This window comes from Phyllobates terribilis, unplaced genomic scaffold (genome assembly GCF_046119375.1).
Source record: "Phyllobates terribilis strain yellow unplaced genomic scaffold, ASM4611937v1 Scaffold_5__5_contigs__length_657084704, whole genome shotgun sequence".
In the NCBI taxonomy this organism is placed as follows: domain Eukaryota; kingdom Metazoa; phylum Chordata; class Amphibia; order Anura; family Dendrobatidae; genus Phyllobates; species Phyllobates terribilis.
Window position 1 is genome coordinate 19,875,624 of NW_027362765.1, and position 20,404 is coordinate 19,896,027.

Genomic DNA, 20,404 nt, shown 5'->3' on the forward strand with positions numbered 1-20,404 from the left:
CGCGATAAAAAAGACGAATATAAACAAAAATGGTACCGCTAAAAACGTCATCTCGTCCCGCAGAAAACAAGCTGCCATACAGCTCCATCAGCTGTAAAATAAAAAAGTTATAGCTCTGAGAATAAAGCGATGCTAAAAAATAATTTTTTCTATAAAATTGCTTTTATTATGTAAAAGTGCAAAACATAGAAAAACAATATAAATGTGGTACCGCTGTAAACGTACTGACCCAAAGAATAAAGCTGCCTTATCAATTTTAACACACACGGAACGGCATAAAAAAAAAAAACAATTCCTGAATTGTTGGTTTTTGTTTATTCTGCCTCCCAAAAATCGGAATAGAAAGCGATCAAAAAATGTCACGTGCCTGAAAATGGCACCAAGAACAACGTCAACTCATCCCGCAAAAAACAAGCCGTCAAATGACTGTCTGCCAAAATCTGGATAAATTATAGCTCTCAAAATATGGCGATGCAAAAACTAGATTTTACAAAAAATGCCTCTTTTAGTGTGTGACAGCTGTCAATCATAAAAACCCCATATGATTCTGGTATCGCTGTAGTCTCACCGACCCGAAGAATAAGGTAGTCTAAGCACTTATACCGCACGAGGAACGGCATAAAAAATAAACTCTCGGCTTAGGTTTTTGCTAGGGTTAGGGTTGGGCTAGGTTTGGGGTTAGGGTTGTGATGGGGTTGGGATTTTTTTCAAAAGTAAGATAAAAAGATGACGATATGGTGACTAGTGTTGAGCGCAAGTGCTCGCTACTTGAGTTTGCATCAGGTGCTCTGGTATGCATGGAGTATCGTGGGTATTTGAGTGACATGCTCGAGTCTCCGCCTCATATGCTTCGCGGCCAAAAAAACTTTGCGGGGATTGCCTGCCATGCACGAACGATCCCCGCATGTTTTTTTTTGGGTGTCTAATTACCGTGAAACATGCGGGGCAGGGACTCGAGCACATGCAGTACATGGTGCATACCTGAATACCCGATGCAAACTCAAGTAGCGAGCACTTGCGCTCAAGACTAATGACAACTTATTCAATATGATGACCTACTGTTATCAAATTCTGTGTCGTACCTCTGGGTTCAAAATGTTCACTATACCCATTAATAAAATCCTTGAGGGGTATAGTTTCCAAAATGGGGTCACTTGTGGGGGAACGCCACTGTTTAGGCACATCAGGGGCTCTCCAAACGCAACATGGTGTCTGCTAACCATTTGAGCCGATTTTCCATTCAATTTGTTAGCGGACACCATGTTGAATTTGGAGAGCCCCTGTGTGCCTAAACATTGGAGCTCCCCCACAAGTGACCCCATTTTGGAAACTAGACTCCCCAAGGCACCCATCTAGATGCATAGTGAGAACTTGGAACCCCCAGGTGCTTCACAAATTGATTTGTAAAAATGAAAGTGTTTTTTTTCACTTTTTCATTTTTACGAATCAAATTGTGAAGCACCTGGGGGTTCCAAGTGCTCACTATGCATCTAGATAGGTGCCTTGGGTGGTCTAGTTTTCAAAATGGGGTCACTTGTGGGGGAGCTCCAATGTTTAGGCACACAGGAGCTCTCCAAACGCAACATGGCGTCCGCTAATTATTCAAGCAAATTTTACAATCAAAAAGTCAAATGGCGCTGCTTCCCTTCCGAGCCCTGCCGTGCGCCCAAACAGTGTTTTTTCCCCACATATGGGGCATATGCGTGCCCAGGGGAAATTGCTCAACAAATTTTGGGGTCCATTTTTTCTTGTTACCCCTGTGAAAATAAAAAAAAATTGGGTCTAAAGTAACATTTTTGTGAAAAAAGTTAAATGTTCATTTTTTTCTTCCACATTCCAAAAATTCCTGTGAAGCACCTCAAGGGTTAATAAAGTTCTTGATTGTGGTTTTAAGCACCTTGAGGGGTGCAGTTTTTAGAATAGTGTCACTTTTGGGTATCTTCTGTCATAAAGACCTCTCAAAGTGACTTCAAATGTGATGTTGTCCCTAAAAAAATGTTTTTGTAAATTTTGTTGGAAAAATGAGAAATCGCTGGTCAACTTTTAACCCTTATAGCTCCCTAACAAAAAAAATTTTGGTTCCAAAATTGTGCTGATGTAAAGTAGACATGTGGGAAATGTTATTTCTTAATTATTTTGTGTGACATATCTCTCTGATTTAAGGGCATAAAAATTCAAATTTTGAAAATTGCAAAATTTTCAAAATTTTCGCCAAATTTCCATTTTTTTCACAAATAAACGCAAGTGATATCAAAGAAATTTTACCATAATTATGAAGTACAATATGTCACGAAAAAACAATCTCAGAATCAGGGGGATCCGTTGAAGTGTTCCAGAGTAATTACCTCATAAAGTGACAGTGGTCAGAATTGTAAAAATTGGCCTGGTCATTAACATGCAAACCACCCTCGGGGGTAAAGGGGTTAAACATGAGCCATGTATGAGGGAGTCGGAGTCATGGAAATTGAGGAGTCGGAGGTTTGGCTTACCGACTCCACATCCCTGGGAAGTACAGTAAAAAAAACAAAGAAAAACAAAAAAAAACAAAACACACATTTATATATTAGCTAGATAAGAAGGCATGTAAGGTATTGTGTAAAAAAGCAAATTACAAAAGTGGTTAGGGTGCATGGATAGATATTTAGAAGATATATTTTAGGTGCCAAACCATCCCTTTATGTTCATATGGGACAACTCCTTTAAAGGCCATGGCCCCACTATCAGTATTTTTTCTCAGGAGTGGGAGCCAAAACCAGGAGTGGTGCACCTGTTTCTATTATACCTTTTCTCTGATTGTTCATTACCTGGTTTTGGCTCCCACTCCTAACAAAAAATACTGACCGAATACTGATAGAGGGGCCATGGCTTAAAAGCAATCATTTGCTACCTTCACAGGGACGAGTTAAAGGACGACTACTGTGATTTATTTTCTTTTTCTCCTTTTGTTAGCAATCATGTATGAGTAATTATTATTATAGCGTCATTAATTCCATGGCGCTTTACATGTTTAAAAGGGGTATACATAGCAAACAACAAGTACAATAATTTGAACAAAAACGAGTTAGTGACTGGTATAGGAGGAGAGAGGACCCTGCCCGCGAGGGCTCAATCTACAAGGGGTGGGTGAGGATACAGCTGTTCATACAGCAGTATGGTAAAGCGAGGGTTACTGCAGGCTTTTCGGAAGACGTAGGTCTTCAGGTTCCTTTTGAAGATTTCCACAGTAGGCGAGAGTCTGATGTGTTGGGGTAGAGCGTTCCACAGTAGGGGGGATGCATTGGAGAAATCTTGTATGCAATTGTGGGAAGAGGCGATAAGAGGGGAGTAGAGCCGGAGATCTTGTGAGGATCGGAAGCTGCGTGCAGGTAAGTACCGGGAGACTAGATCACAGATGTATGGAGGAGACAGGTTGTGGATGGCTTTGTATGCCATGATTAGGGTTTTGAACTGGAGCCTCTGGGCAATGAGAAGCCATTGAAGCTTTTGACAGAGGAGAGGCTGGGGAATAGCGAGAGGACAGGTGGATTAGTCGGGCAGCAGAGTTTAGGATAGATTGCAGGGGTGCAAGAGTGGTAGAAAGGAGGCCACAGAGCAGGAGGTTGCAGTAGTCGAGGCGGGAGATGATGAGGGAGTGCACTAGTGTTTTTGCAGATTCATGGTTGAGAAATGTGCGGATCTGGGAAATATTTTTTTGAGTTGGAGTCGGCAGAAAGTGGAAAGGGCTTGGATATGTGTGTGGACAGCCATTGACTTTGATAAGCAGGTCAGATGGGGGGGGGGGTGGCGAGATGGTGGAAAGGGTAATGCGCACAATAACATACTCACCATTCTCTGTATTCAGCGATCTGCTCCGGCTTCACATGACAACCCCTGAGTCACGTGATCATAATTGTAACCTGTAGGATCAGCGTCTTCTGTGTGAAGCAATAGTTACTTTCCCAATAAAAAAAAAAGCGCGACCTCCGCTCAGAGTAGACCCTAAGTGATTTAGCCGATCACAATTGTGGTCATGTGACGATGACTCGCCACTGAAAATGGCAAAAGACAACGACCGGTGAGCATGTTATTGAACTTCTTACATGTACATAAACGATTGTTAACAAAAGGAGGAAATAAAAGTGTTGCCTTACAATCTAGAAAGGTATTTGGTGAGGAGGTTCTCACTTGTGAAGATGGTGAGGAAATAAAAACTGATGGGGTGGGACATTTAGGCTTGGATTAGACAAAGTAATGAGAAAAACCAAGTACATCCTCTTTGAATTCTATTTTACATATGGAGGACATAAACATATGATGGTTTGAAGCTCTTAAAGCCCAGTTAACACAACCGCGGCTCTTCTTTTGATCAGTTGACCTAGCATGACATCACATGTACGTCCCAGCATAATGAAGAAGTTGTGTCCTAAAACAGTTGATCAGATGAGGAGTCGGGAATTAAGTGGTGGTTCGCAGGGCTCCTTTCAGATGACCATAGATTTCTAACATGCCTGATATTGATTCACAGAACCCAGGAGGTTTAATTTAATTATTTTTTTCAACCAGTAGGGGGTTGCAATTTGCATATGTTAATGCGTAAAGACATTGTGGGCTACACTTTCCCCCTGTGCAGTTTCAGCGCGAGCCGAACGGTAACAGGAGCTGCCGGGCAGGGAGCAGTGATCGCAGCCTGACATCAACAGTACACTACAAAGCTGCAGATCACGGTTCCCCAGAGAGTTCAGAGCAGAGCAGAGAAATCATCACACTGCTGTGCTCTGAACACACTGAAACAGCTCAGCTATATCACTTTAAACTGACATAGCAGAGCTGTGTATGTAATGCCCATCATGGTGTACCATACGTGGCACCATAATACTGTATGGAGCACCATGTGGAGCCCATTGAACTATTTGGAGGACTATATGGGGAATATAGAGGTTTCACTAGGATGAAAATTACTTTGTAAGGGATGCAAAGTTATGAGATATTCTCCTCTGTGACCCCGCTAAATGAATTTTGTTTTTAGGGTGGGGGGGGGGGCGCACAATTAGAACTTCTGTTAGGGGGCCCCGTGATTTCTACAAACGCCTCTTGTGATACCACCAAGAGCCAGGGGAGGAGTCCTGAGGAGATAATTTGCATATTCCCACTGCATTTTGGGGTAAGTGAAGAGTCTCCGCGAGCTCAAAGAACACTGGATTTTGGCTGTTGGAGCTGAAAAGAGAACACCGGTAAACCAGGGGAGGAGTCCTGAGGACATCTGTAAACCGCGCATTTTGAAGCTTTTTTCACTGTTTTCAGAACATTAACAGTAAGAACATGGAAGAGTCCAGGAGCCATTTGGTGAGCTGCATATCCTGCTACATGTTCACAGACTTGCCAGTGGAAAAGCCAAACTTCACATGCCAGAAATGCAAGCTTGTGTCCCTGTTGGAGGAGAAGTTGCGAAATCTAGAAGAGAGGTTAACTACCTTGAAAATCATTAAGGAAGGTGAAGAGTTCTTAGACAGAGCAGAATTATCTCTTCATGATTCAGAAAGAGAAGAAATTCGAACTGCACCTGATGAAACAGAGGAATGGAAGCATGTGACCCACAGAAGCAGGAGGATCGAGAGGCAGTCAGCACCCATACTGCTCAGGAACCAGTACCAGGCTCTCACGCAGGAGAACCATGAAGAAATACAGCAAAATAAGACTTTGCCAGCAATGAATAACCTTGTAAGCCCTCAGAATCCTCCTGGATGGATAAAGAAGAATGTTGTGAAGAAAAAACGGAGAGTGGTGGTTATGGGGGATTCCCTGTTAAGAGGAACAGAGGCCGCTATCTGCAGACCAGACATAACCTCAAGAGAAATGTGCTGTCTTCCAGGAGCAAAAATTAAAGATGTGTCTGACAGGATATCAAGACTCTTCAGACCTACAGATCACTACCCATTCCTGCTAATACATGTGGGGACAAATGACACCGCAAGAAAGGACCTGGAAACCATCTGCAGTGACTTTGAAGACTTAGGCAAGAAAGTGAAAGAATTGGGAGCGCAGGTGGTCTTCTCATCCATCCTCCCAGTGGATGGCCATGGAACAATGAGGTGGAATAAGATTCTACAGGTGAACAACTGGCTACGTCGATGGTGCCGTCAACAAGGATTTGGATTTCTGGATCACAGAATGAATTACCTATACGATGGACCACTTGCTAGAGATGGGGTGCACCTTACGAAGACTGGAAAACATGTATTTGGAAGTTGCCTTGCTACACTCATCAGAAGAGCTTTAAACTAGAACAATGTGGGAAGGGAAGCAAAAGGCCAGAAAAAGCCATACAGCTGACAAATACTATTGAGATCTCTGCTACTGGAAGTGGAAAGGAAGAACAAAGACAAAACAATTTAAATAATAAAAATATGGGAGGAAGAGAAACCAATCACAAACTAAAATGTTTTTATACAAATGCACAAAGCATGGGCAACAAACAAGGAGAATTGGAACTACTAATGCAGGAAAAGAAATATGATGTCATTGGAATCACTGAAACTTGGTGGGACGATACACATGATTGGAATAAAAGGCTAAAAGGATACAACTTATTTGCAAGAAACAGACTTGATAAACGAGGAGGAGGTGTCGCATTGTATGTTAGAAAAGCATATATCTGCACAGAGATTGAAGCTTCAGAGACTGGGAGTTCTGTGGAAACTGTTTGGGTAAGAATACAAGGAGAGAACAACGGAAAGGACACCATTGTAGGCATTTACTACAGGCCACCTGGGCAGGCTGAAGATATGGATGAACTCTTTATGTATCAAATGACCAAGTTCTCCAAAAAATATGTCGTAGTGGTCATAGGAGATTTCAACTATCCAGAAATTTGTTGGGAATCTCTCTGAAGTAAAGCTAACAGGTCAAGCAAATTCTTATCCTCTCTTGCTGACTTTATCTTCCAAAAGGTAGGGGAGAAAACAAGGGGATCTGCTACTTTGGATCTAATCCTTATAAACAGGGAGGAAATGGTTGAGGAGGTAAAGGTGGCTGGGACCCTAGGAGGCAGCGATCATTATAGAATTTTGGATAACTAGAGGAGGAAGACATGTGAAGACTCAAACTTCAAGGTTAGATTTTAGAAAGGCAGATTTTAAGAGACTCAGAAAGAGAATAGAAGGGATCCAATGGCTGGATGTCCTTAAGGACAAAAATGTCCAGGAAGGATGGGAAATTTTTAAAAATTAGATTCTCAAAGCACAATCGTTAACAATCCCGAAAAGTAGGAAGAATGGGAAGCATTTAAGGAAACCAGGATGGATGAACACAGAACTTAAACACATGCTAAAAAGAAAGAAAGAAATGTTTATTAAATGGAAAGAGGGAGGCATATCTAAAGAAGATTATAATGCAGTCTGCAGATCCTGCAGGGCACGTATCAGGTTAGCTAAAGCTGACAATGAATTAAGGCTTGCAAGAGATGTCAAAAGCAATAAAAAAGGATTTTGGGGGTATGTCAAAAGTAAAAGAAAAGTCAAAGATGCTATAGGATTTTTACAGGATGAAAATGGAGAAATGGTAAGAGAGGATGTTGAGAAGGCCGAACTTTTTAACTCCTATTTTGCATCTGTTTTCTCTCAGAAAGAAAATGTAACATCAACTGATCTTCACTGTCCTTTTAAAGGAATAGAGGAATCCAAGTTATCTGTAAACAGAAAGATTGTGAGGGAATATTTAGCTAACATAAATGAGTTCAAGTCTCCAGGTCCAGATGAATTACACCCCAGAGTACTGAAGGAGATCGTAGAAGAAATTTTAGAACCACTCTCCATAATCTTTGAAAATTCTTGGAGAACAGGAGAAGTCCCAGAAGACTGGAGAAGAGCAAATGTTGTTCCTATCTTCAAAAAGGGGAAGAAGGTGGACCCAGGGAACTATAGGCCGGTGAGTCTGACTTCTATACCAGGAAAGATCTTTGAACAAATTATTAAACAACATGTATGCAAGTACCTGGATAAGAATGAAGTGATTAACCAGAGTCAGCATGGGTTTGTAACTAACAAGTCATGTCAGACTAACTTAATTTCCTTCTATGACAGAATCACTGACTGGGTGGATCAGGGAAATGCTGTAGATATAGTATATCTTGACTTCAGCAAAGCATTTGACAAAGTATCTCACACCATCCTTATTGAAAAAATTACCAAGTATGCAATGGACCAGGCAACTGTTAGGTGGATTCATAACTGGCTTAGTGATCGGACTCAAAGGGTGGTTGTAAATGGCTTCACATCCAGCTGGATGAATGTCTCAAGTGGGGTACCACAGGGCTCCGTCCTGGGACCTGTATTGTTCAACATCTTTATCAATGATTTAGATGAAGGAATTGAGGGTAAACTGATTAAATTTGCTGATGACACAAAGCTAGGACGGATAGCTAATACTAGAGAAGAGAGAGAGAGGATTCAAAAAGACCTAAATAAACTGGAGCAGTGGGCAGCAACCAACAGAATGGTTTTTAACAGGGAAAAATGCAAAGTACTACATCTGGGCAATAAAAATGAAAAAAGCATATACAGAATGGGAGGAATAGAGCTAAGCAACAGTACATGTGAAAAAGACATAGGTATACTAATAGATCATAGACTGAACATGAGTCAACAGTGTGATGCAGCAGCAAAAAAGGCAAATACAATTCTGGGATGTATTAACAGAAGCATACAGTCTAGATCACGTGAAGTCATTATCGGTCTTTACTCTTCTTTGGTCAGACCTCATCTGGAATACTGTGTACAGTTTTGGGCACCACATTTTAAAAAAGACATCGACAAACTGGAGCAAGTTCAGAGAAGAGCGACCAGAATGGTGACTGGTCTGCAAACCATGTCCTATGAGGAACGGTTGCAGGATTTGGGAATGTTTAGCTTGCAAAAAAGAAGACTGAGAGGAGACTTAATAGCTGTCTACAAATATGTCAAGGGCTGTCACATTGTAGAAGGATCATCTTTATTCTCATTTGCACAAGGAAAGACTAGAAACAATGGGATGAAACTAAATGGGAGGAGACACAGATTAGATATTAGAAAAAACTTTTTGACAGTTAGGGTGATTAATGAGTGGAACAGGCTGCCACGAGAGGTGGTGAGTTCCCCTTCAATGGACGTCTTCAAACAGAGGCTGGACAAACATCTGTCTGAGATGATTTAGTGAATCCTGCTTTGAGCAGGGGGTTGGACCAGATGACCCAGGAGGTCCCTTCCAACTCTACCATTCTATGATTCTATGATCTAATGCCCATCACGGTAATACACCCTCCCCCAGAGCCATGTATTTAATGCCCATTACATTAGACCATAGCTTCCAGAGAAGTAGAAAGAGCTGGGTCAAACATTACTAAGGAAGTAGTAGTGTAATGTGACACCGCTCCGTCCACTTCTCTGGGAGTAGTAATATCACACATTAAACCACTGTTCCCATAGAAGTAGACAGCAAAGTCACACATTAATTAATACACAATGTCAAACAAGATAGCCTCTATAACAATAGTCAAACAATACAATACTAGAGCTCCCAATGGTGTCTCCATTAAAATGAGGCATAAATAGATTATTAAAATTACAGTTTTATTATAGATAAAAATAAAATATACATAAAATTAAGCAAAGGTATCCAAATGTAGCAATCAAATAACAAGGCTGGTAACTTATACCAGAAAATTATTTGATTATATGCCTTGTTATTTGATTGCTACATTTGGATACCTTTGCGTAGTTTTATGTATATTTTATTTTTATCTCTAATAAAACTGTAATTTTAATCATCTATTTATGCCTCATTTTAATGGAGACACCATTGGGAGCTCTATTATTGTGTTTGACTAAAGTCACACATTAGTAGTGTGAAGGTATGTGCCCATGATGCAGAAAATTTCTGCAGCGTTTCTGCATGTTCTTGGCAGTAAATTTTTTTCGGATTTTACATGCGTATTTGACTTGCGTTTTTCAAATGCATTGGGACCTCAAATCCACATGCAGAAACACACAAATAATGGACATGCTGCGGATTTTTCCGCTGCGGAAAATCCATTGCGGAAAATTCCGCAGCATGGGCACAGAACATGCAGATTTTCATTGGGGGGGGATCATGGGGCACAGATCACCAAGCGTTTTGCAAGCGTTTATGCTGCGGAAATTCCTCATCAAAAACGCATAGTGGGCACACAGCCTAACAGTCAGGGCTGTGGAGTCGGCAAGCCCTTAGATTAGGAACAGGACAGACACTTCATAACTTTCCCAAATTCTTATGAAAAAAAAATATTCCCCACATACTGCATTGAACTACTGTACCCAATTTATTATATATTTTAGGAGTCGGAGTTGGTCCATTTTATACCAACTTCACCAAAATGGGCTCTGACTGACTCCACAGCCCTGGTAACAGTAGTGCAATATGTGGACCTGCCATATCCACTTCTATGGAAGCCGCGGTGTAATTTCTGACCCTGCTCTGTCCACTTCTAAAGGCAGCAGTGGTGTAATGCGTGACTTCGCTCCGTCCAATTCTACGGTAGTAATGTGTGACACCGCTCTGTCCACTACATTACTCAACTGCTCCCTTAGAAGTGGACGGAGTGGGATCACACATTACATACGATACTGTGTGATACACTCCGCTGAGCCCAATATCTAATCCCATCATGTGATACAGGGCTCAGTGTAACGTATCTAATTCCAGTATATTTTACTCTAAGCGTATCTAACCCAGCGTGCGATACACTCCACGTATCTTACCCCAGCTTAATGATACAGCAAGCAGCACCAACTAACAGAATCAGTGCTGCCGGCTGTCTTCGGTGACACTGTCCATATGTCTGTATCACTTTGCAGTCACCAACAATATGGCTCACTGTGATCCTAAACTTCATCCTTTCGCAAAAATCCAGAAGGGAAGGAAAGGAGTGACATCACACACATATGTGAGTAGACCCAGTTGACATTTATTGCAGTCATAAGGTGAGCTAGTTGTACACTAAGATTTTCATGGCAAATTTCAGCAGCTGTTCCCCCTAGTGTTTAAAAGTGGAAATTATCAAACCTTTTTAAATTATTTTACTTCATTAACCCTGGGTCAGGCACAGGTTAGAAAACCGCCTATAATATCTAATTATCTCAATTTCTGGGCTCTTAAAGTAATCAGTGACTTTCATAGGGATGTATTAAAAAGGAGTACACAAAATCAGATGCAAAAAAAAACCAAACATGTCATAAGCATAAACCATAATAAACACAAGAAGTACCAGACTAAACATTAAAATTAGGTATAAAAACACACACACACACACACACACACACACATTACTTGTTTCTACAGAATATCCACAATCTTTGTATTATTTATTCATAAAAAATAGCAAAATAAACAATTTTAATGAAAAAACAAACAAGGTACAAGCCTTCAAAAGTGAGAACTTTCAGGCCCACCAAGAAGCCTGAGAGGCCACGGAGGTCACACCTGCTCTCCTCAAGGACAGCAGTAAAAATTGAGTGGGAGAGGGGTTCAAGAAGCACCTAAAAGATAGGTATGTATTGGGAGGGGCGCCTTGGGAGAGAAAGGGGGGAAACAAAAATTTGTGATCTGTGCCTTTCATGCCTATTGCCCCTGACGCCAGGTTAAAAACAAATAATAAAAAAAATAATAATAATTCAAGCAAGAATTTTTTTTTTTATGGCACCTTCCCTTTAAAATGATAAAATTTGAAACAGGTGTATTTAGTTTTTCTCATGACTGTAGATCACGGTGAAGATTTTAGCACTTCCTGTACATTACACACACCATGACCTAATATTAATCCTGATGATCGGCCAAGAACAGCTACTAAGCCTCTGTGATCACCATGATTAAGATGTCTAACTGGACGCCTTAAAATACTATTGACCGAGAGCCCAAAGTAACAGCCGTGATCAGAGCTAAGTCCGATCTCAGCTGATGAACCTCTTAGGCCATGGCCCCACTATCAGTATTTGGTCAGTATTTTTTCTCAGGAGTGGGAGCCAAAACCAGGTGAGGAACAATCAGAGGAAAGGTATAATAGAAACAAGTCACCAATTCTGCATTTATCACCCACTCCTGGTTTGGGCTCCCACTCCTGTGAAAAAATACTGACCGAATACTAACCAAATACTGATAGTGAGGCCATGGCCTTAGCAGGCGACACAGAAGGAGGAGCTGCCTCTAGCCCCATCTGGGAACAAGCTGGAGGGTCTGGTACTAGGAAAAGTAGGACTCATAAGAATAAAATAACAATACAGAAAAATGGTCTATATTCTGGAAATGTATGACCCTAGTATTACCAGGTCCAGGTAACACCACAAATACCGGCACCTTACAGGGAAGGAAGAGGGTCTGTCACCTGGAGCCTGACCACAGAAAATCACCAGAACAGCCTCAGTAACAAGGGATCTCCACATACCTCCACCTGCAGAGCCTCCACCACATATATGGCTGTTCTGTGCGCACAGGACCTGTGATGAGGTCACAGGAGGGGAGGAGTCAGGGGTCACATGATCAGGGGCCTCAGTGGATGCAGGACTCTGCTGTGCTGGTTGTCATGGTGCTGGATGAGCTGAAGCTTATGTGTGGGGTCAGGAGGGGTTTACAGTGTGGATGTAGCAGAGCCGCGTGTGTACGAGGTGTACGGAGCGGAGCCACGTGTGTACGAGGCGTACGGAGCAGAGCCGCGTGTGTACGAGGTGTACGGAGCGGAGCCGCGTGTGTACGAGGTGTACGGAGCAGAGCCGTGTGTGTACGAGGTGTACGGAGCGTAGCCGCGCGTGTACGAGGTGTACGGAGCAGAGCCGCGTGTGTACGAGGTGTACGGAGCGGAGGCGCGTGTACGAGGTGTACGGAGCAGAGCCGTGTGTGTACGAGGTGTACGGAGCGGAGCCGCGTGTGTACGAGGTGTACGGAGCAGAGCCGTGTGTGTACGAGGTGTACGGAGCGGAGGCGCGTGTACGAGGCGTACGGAGCAGAGCCGCGTGTGTACGAGGTGTACGGAGCGGAGCCGCGTGTGTACGAGGTGTACGGAGCAGAGCCATGTGTGTACGAGGTGTACGGAGCGTAGCCGCGCGTGTACGAGGTGTACGGAGCAGAGCCGTGTGTGTACGAGGTGTACGGAGCGGAGGCGCGTGTACGAGGTGTACGGAGCAGAGCCGTGTGTGTACGAGGTGTACGGAGCAGAGCCGCGTGTGTACGAGGTGTACGGAGCGGAGCCATGTGTGTACGAGGTGTACGGAGCAGAGCCGTGTGTGTACGAGGTGTACGGAGCGGAGCCGCGCGTGTACGAGGCGTACGGAGCGGAGCCGCGCGTGTACGAGGTGTACGGAGCGGAGCCGCGCGTGTACGAGGTGTACGGAGCGGAGCCGCGCGTGTACGAGGTGTACGGAGCGGAGCCGCGCGTGTACGAGGTGTACGGAGCGGAGCCGCGTGTGTACGAGGTGTACGGAGCGGAGCCGCGTGTGTACGAGGTGTAAGGAGCGGAGCCGCGTGTGTACGAGGTGTACGGAGCGGAGCCGCATGTGTACGAGGTGTACGGAGCGGAGCCGGGTGTGTACAAGGTGTACGGGGCATAGCCGCGTGTGTACGGGGCGTACGGGACGGAGCCACATCTGTGCGAGGTGTACGGAGCGGAGCCGCGTGTGTACGAGGCGTACGGAGCGGAGCCGCGCGTGTACGAGGCGTACGGAGCGGAGCCGCGCGTGTACGAGGTGTACGGAGCGGAGCCGCGTGTGTACGAGGTGTACGGAGCGGAGCCGCGTGTGTACGAGGTGTACGGAGCGGAGCCACGCGTGTACGAGGTGTACGGAGCGGAGCCGCGTGTGTACGAGGTGTACGGAGCGGAGCCGCGTGTGTACGAGGTGTATGGAGCGGAGCCGGGTGTGTACGAGGTGTACGGGGCATAGCCGCGTGTGTACGAGGCGTACAGGACGGAGCCACATCTGTGCGAGGTGTACGGAGCGGAGCCGCGTGTGTACGAGACGTGCGGAGCGGAGCCGCGCGTGTACAACGTGTAAGGAGCGGAGCCGCGCGTGTACGAGGTGTAAGGAGCGGAGCCGCGCGTGTACGAGGTGTACGGAGCGGAGCCGCGCGTGTACGAGGTGTAAGGAGCGGAGCCGCGTGTGTACGAGGTGTACGGAGCGGAGCCGCGTGTGTACGAGGTGTACGGAGCGGAGCCGCGTGTGTACGAGTTGTACGGAGCGGAGCCGCGTGTGTACGAGGTGTACGGAGCGGAGCCGCGTGTGTACGAGGTGTACGGAGCGGAGCCGAGCGTGTACGAGGTGTACGGAGCGGAGCCGCGCGTGTACGAGGTGTACGGAGCGGAGCCGCGTGTGTACGAGGTGTACGGAGCGGAGCCGCGTATGTACGATGTGTACGGAGCAGAGCCGCGTGTGTACGAGGTGTACGGAGCGGAGCCGCTTGTGTACGAGGTGTACGGAGCAGAGCCGCGCGTGTACAAGGTGTACGGAGCGGAGCCGCGTGTGTACGAGGTGTACGGAGCGGAGCCGCGTATGTACGATGTGTACTCATGCAAATATTCAAAAGGCATATAATGTTCATCCTGGCTAGAGACATGTCAGTAATATGTAAAGAATTTACATGCAGTGCATAAATCCCAGGGGTGGCTGTGGTGGTCCTCACAACTTGGTGACATTATGGGTAAGCAACAAATAAACGTATTTATGTACAGACTAAACATAAGTCTATTGTAGACAATGTAGATATAAGGTCTTTCTGGCTGCCATAATTTTATTTACGTCATGTAAAAAATCTTACCTTGGTTACCATCACTCCCTTTTCCTTAATTTTACTTGAATTATCCTCTTTGTTGTATCCTCATATATGTGTTGTTATTATTATTCATGTTTTTAAATATTTTGTCAATAAAACATGATTGATTTTATATTTGTTTTTGTGAGTGGTTAATGGATACTTGGTATTCATATGTAGGTTATTATAATGTGTACAGAGTGTATGTAGCAGAGCAGTGTGTACGGAACATATGTAGAAGAGCCGTGTGTACAAAGAGTATGTAGCAGAGCCGTGTGTGTATAGAGCGTATGTAGCAGAGCCATGTGTGTACGGAGTGTATCTAGTGGAGCCGTATGTGTACGGAGTGTATCTGGCAGAGCCGTATGTGTACGGAGTGTGTGTAGCAGAGCCGTGTGTACGAAGAGTATGTAGAGGAGCCGTGTGTACGAAATGTATGTAGCGGAGCCGTGTGTGTACGGAGTATATCTAGTGGAGCCGTGTGTTTACGGAGTGTATCTAGCAAAGGCATATGTGTACAGAGCGTATACAGTGGAGCTGGGTGTGTACGGAGCGTATGTAAGCAGCCCCGTATCTGTACGGTGTGTATGTTGCAGAGCCAGGTGTATATGGAGTGTATGTAGCGGAGCCGTGTATACAGTGTGTATGTAGTGGAGCCATGTGTGTATGGAGCGGAGCCGTGTGTGTACTGAGTGTATGTAACAGAAGGAGCGTATGTAGCGGCCCCTTGTATGGACGGAGCGTATGTTGTGGAGTTGGGTGTCTATGGAGTATATGTAGTAGAGCCGTGTGTATGATAGTGGAGCCAAGTGTGTATGGAGCGTATGTAGCGGAGCCATGTGTGTATGGAGCGTATGTAGCGGAGCCATGTGTGTATGGAGCGTACGTAGCGGAGCCTTGTGTGTACGGAGTGTATATAGCAGAGCCCTGTGTGTATGGAGCGTATGTAGCAGACCCGTGTGTATCTGTCCCTTCCATTACTTTGCTATAGATGCTGTCAGTTCTCGTCTTCTCCATGAGACTTTCCACAAGAAATACAATCACATCTCGTCCCCCGATCTCTGTGCGGCCGCTCATGTCTCTGATCAGGGCAGGAGAAGAAGCTGATCGGTATCTGCTCATCGCTCTTCAGCTTCCTACAATGGAGAGAAGCGCAGAAGCTGCAGGTCCTGGAACAGCCGGACAGGAGATGGTGGGTAACGATGAGCTGAAGGACCATACATGATCTCACGGTCATGTGAGAAGCCTCATATCTGAATGGAAATAAAGGGGTTCTCCACCACTGGATAACCACTGCTTAAACAATTCATGGCCCCAGTAGTGAACAACTCTTAAATGGTTATATTACCTCCACTACAATACTTGTCTACTCTAAACCTGGGGTGTTTCTGATAGTCTGAGAAATATGGCACATCTGATCTCTGTAAGATATGATGGGACAGATTTTTGGACCTGTTTAAAAGAAAAAAACTGTCTTTTTTGTCCAAGCACAGCTTTCAATTTCTGTTGTGTTTTTAAAATATGAAAACTGCTTTGTGATTGGTTGCTATGAATGACAAGGACTTTTATTCATAAAATAGCCATCAGGCATCTGAACTTTTTATGTCCCTTTTTATTTTTTGGCTTCCGTGACTTACTTATATTCAGGTTTGTCTTCCTAGATTCTACCTCACTGGTTCTGGAGAGCTTCACCTCGTTGATTGCTTAGCTTTATCTTCTGAGTGTGAAACCAACATGATCCAAAATTTGAACCCTTCCAGTGGAAATTATTTTCAGAGCTCAGGGTTTTGTTACTGGAGCAGAATCGTGAATACAGCTCTGGACTAGAAGGGAACGTTTACTCACTGAAGATTGCTTCTTCATTTATTTTTCTGAATGGGGTTTCCAGAAATTGATGAACCTGCTGCAGAAACATCTCCATCCAAAAGGATCAAACAGATTTTCACTCTTCGTAACCAATTTGTCTTGTGTGAACATCCCCTTGTACATCCTGCAGCACAGCAAAAAGAGAAGGGTTTTATTTGTATACCTGAAAGGCAAACCTGAGGAAAAGCCTGAGAGTCAAGATAAGTAATTGCTGCTTGTCACAGAGACACACAACTCTTATAATAGCAATTATTGTATAGCTGAGAGCACAGGGAATGGTAGACTGGGAACAGAGCTCATGACTATGGAGAACTACATAGCAGAAGGTTTACTAGTTCTCTAGGGATAAAATTACTGTTTTCTCAGCAGGAGTTTATTGAAAATACAGCAAGCAGACCAGTAAATGACACATCGCTGGAAGCCGGATTTCTGTCTCTAAATTATGTCGTTCTCAGATTAGGTGGCAAAAAACCTGGTGAGAGGTTCCTTTTAATAGAATTGCCTCAAACGCCATCTTAAACAAAAGGGCAACATTTGTACACTCATTATTATTTATTTAAATGGTGCATGTGAAAAGGGGTTACATACAAATATAAATTAACAAACTAACAATGACAAACAGGTACAGAGGGGAGAGGATTCTGCCCCCACGGGGTTACATAGGAAGGAGCCAATAGGTTGGGGGATGCCGCAGATCCGATGGTGGTGAGGTGTCAGAAGGGCCAATGTAGGTTGTAAGCTTTCTTGAAGAGATGGGTTTTCAAGTTCCGTATGTGGGGGATAATCGGACATGTTTGGGCACGGATACCAGAGAATGGGGGATACTCAGGAGAAGTCGTGGTGGCAATTAGGTAAGGAATGGAGGAGAGAAGGAGGTCTTGGGAGGATCAGAGATGACCCGTGGAAAGTTATCAGGAGATTAGTATGGAGATATATGGAAGGTTCAGATTATGGACGGCCTTGAAGATCTGTGCTTGAAGGGGGCGTGCCCCTGAAACGTCACCGCAGGTGCTGATTTCTGATCACCAGACAGAGTCTCTGCTTCCACATGCCTGCTGTTGCCTGGAGCAATTTCACTGGTTCCACAGAACTCTGTTATTTGTCGTCTGTAGGCTGACACTTACATATATCCTGGTAGTTAGCAATGGCACTATTGGAATATCTGGAAAAGCCAAAGTTCTACCACCATGTGGTGCTCAAAGTGAACCATCATATTTGATAGTCCACTTCTAATGAAACTTGGTTCTTCCTGGTGCAGTTTATACTGGGGTAAAAGTAAGGCGCATATTAGAGTCAACTAAGAGGTGGCAAAGAACACCACTGGCTGACACTAACCTGAGCCATTAATACTGAAGAGGGGTCTGACAGAAAATGTTATTACTTATACTATAATAATGTGAAGAGTTAAATAAAGCCTTAAAAAAAAACAACCATTGTTAACCCTTTTAGTAAATCAACCAAAGCTCAATATATTCACTTTTCAGCACCACGTGTATTTTTTTAACAATTTAACTCCTTTATGGCTCAGATCTGCTCTCTTCTCATTTTTCATGGTGGAGTATTTTCCACAAGTTGTATGTGTAGCAATGTGAGATCTATAGTTACAACTTCCCGATCCCAAACCAATCCATGCCATGCAAAGGAATAATAGTTTGGGTGCACACTATCTAAACCTTTCTGTGAACATTTCAACCAGCATTTTATGATACTGCTCAGACAAAGTACTATTTGGGGTTGACCTGAAAAGAGAGTAATGGTATGTTCACAAATTTGTGCTCATCTTCTTCACTACTGGGGTTGTACACAAACCTTGGATACAATAGCCTTGACATGCTACAACATGTACTCTAGAGATGATTCTCTTCTAACATATTTTTGTCTCATAGAATCATAGAATGGTAGAGTTGGAGGGGACCTCCTGGGTCATCTGGTCCAACCCCCTGCTCAAAGCAGGATTCACTAAATCATCTCAGACAGATATTTGTCCAGCCTCTGTTTGAAGACGTCCATTGAAGGGGAACTCACCACCTCTCGTGGCAGCCTGTTCCACTCATTGATCACCCTCACTGTCAAAAAGTTTTTTCTAATATCTAATCTGTGTCTCCTCCCATTCAGTTTCATCCCATTGCTTCTAGTTTTTCCTTGTGCAAATGAGAATAAAGATGATCCTTCTTCAATGTGACAGCCCTTGAGATATTTGTAAACAGCTATTAAGTCTCCTCTCTGTCTTCTTTTTTGCAAGCTAAACATTCCCAAATCCTGTAACCGTTCCTCATAGGACATGGTTTGCAGACCGGTCACCATTCTGGTCGCTCTTCTTTGAACTTGCTCCAGTTTGTCGATGTCTTTTTTAAAATGTGGTGCCCAAAACTGGACGCAGTATTCCAGATGAGGTCTGACCAAAGAGGAGTAAAGTCCGATAATGACTTCATGTGATCTAGACTGTATGCTTCTGTTAATACATCCCGGAATTGTATTTGCCTTTTTTACTGCTGCATCACACTGTTGACTCATGTTCAGTCTGTGATCTATTAGTATACCTAAGTCTTTTTCACATGTACTGTTGCTTAGCTCTATTCCTCCCATTTTGAATATGCTTTTTTCATTTTTATTGCCCAGATGTAGTACTTTGCATTTTTCCCTGCTTAAAACCATACTGCTAGTTACTGCCCACTGCTCCAGTTTATTTGGGTCTTTTTGAATCCTCTCTCTCTTCTCTAGTATTAGCTATCCCTCCTAGCTTTGTGTCATCAGCAAATTTAATCAGCTTATCCTCAATTCCTTCATCTAAATCATTGATAAAGATGTTGGACAATACAGGTCCCAGGACAGAGCCCTGTGGTTCCCCACTTGAGACATTCATCCAACTGGATGTGAAGCCATTTACGACCACTCTTTGAGTCCGATCACTAAGCCATTTATGAATCCACCTAACATTTGCCTTGTCCATTCCATACTTGGTAATTTTTTCAATAAGGATGGTGTGAGATACTTTGTCAAATGCTTTGCTGAAGTCAAGATATACTATATCTATGTAACATCCCTGGCGGCATGCTTGCATAGTGCACCACCTCCCACTATGCAAGACCGCAATCTTACCTGTCAGTCCAGACTGCAAATCTTGCTCCAGTTCATGCTGTGTGCATGTCTCTTGACTGACTGCTTAGGGCGGCGGCCCGGTTACTTCCTGATTCTTATAGCTGCTGTGGGCACACCCCTAATGCGTCTCCAGCCTATTGCTGTGAGTCACTGGATATTTAACCCCCCTCCACCCAGTAGGAGGTGCCTGAGCAACACTAACATTCAGTGTGCTCCTTGACTCTGAAGTTACCAGGTCCAGTTCTGCTTCTTGTCTGTTTCCGCCATCTCTGGGGGCTGCATACCCAGACCTGTTATCTGTGACTTCTGTCCGTTTCTGCCATCTCTGGGGGCTGTATATCCAGGCTCCTTCTTGTATCTCATTGTAGTAGCAGTTCCTGTCTGAACTGTATCCTAGCCTGTTACCTGTTTGTCTCTATGTTCGTACCTTCCCTTTTCCTGCAGTATCTGAACCTGCACCTAACTCCTACTCGTTGTCTCTGTACTTCTGTTTGTGAGTTTTGTGTCCACTCGGTACTTCATAGGAAGTTACCTTGTGTGTATCTGGTTCTGCTTCTCCCTTCCTCCATATCTTCCTGTATGTTCCATGTGAACAGAGCCCTGTCCTCTCTGCCTCGTCCACCGCACCTGCGGTTTCGCTCCGCTCTGTCTTACCCAC

General features: G+C 44.1%; 1 protein-coding gene across 1 annotated transcript in view; it reads right to left on the reverse strand.

Moving 5' to 3' along the window:
- LOC141270572 (uncharacterized) overlaps positions 1-12,486 on the reverse strand; it is a 215,872-nt gene extending 203,386 nt beyond the window's left edge. Inside the window, exon 1 of the mRNA XM_073680648.1 lies at positions 12,428-12,486. The gene's annotated coding sequence lies outside the window, so the exon portion shown is untranslated. The remainder of the gene's footprint in view (positions 1-12,427) is intronic.
- Between the last annotated feature and the right edge of the window lie 7,918 nt (positions 12,487-20,404).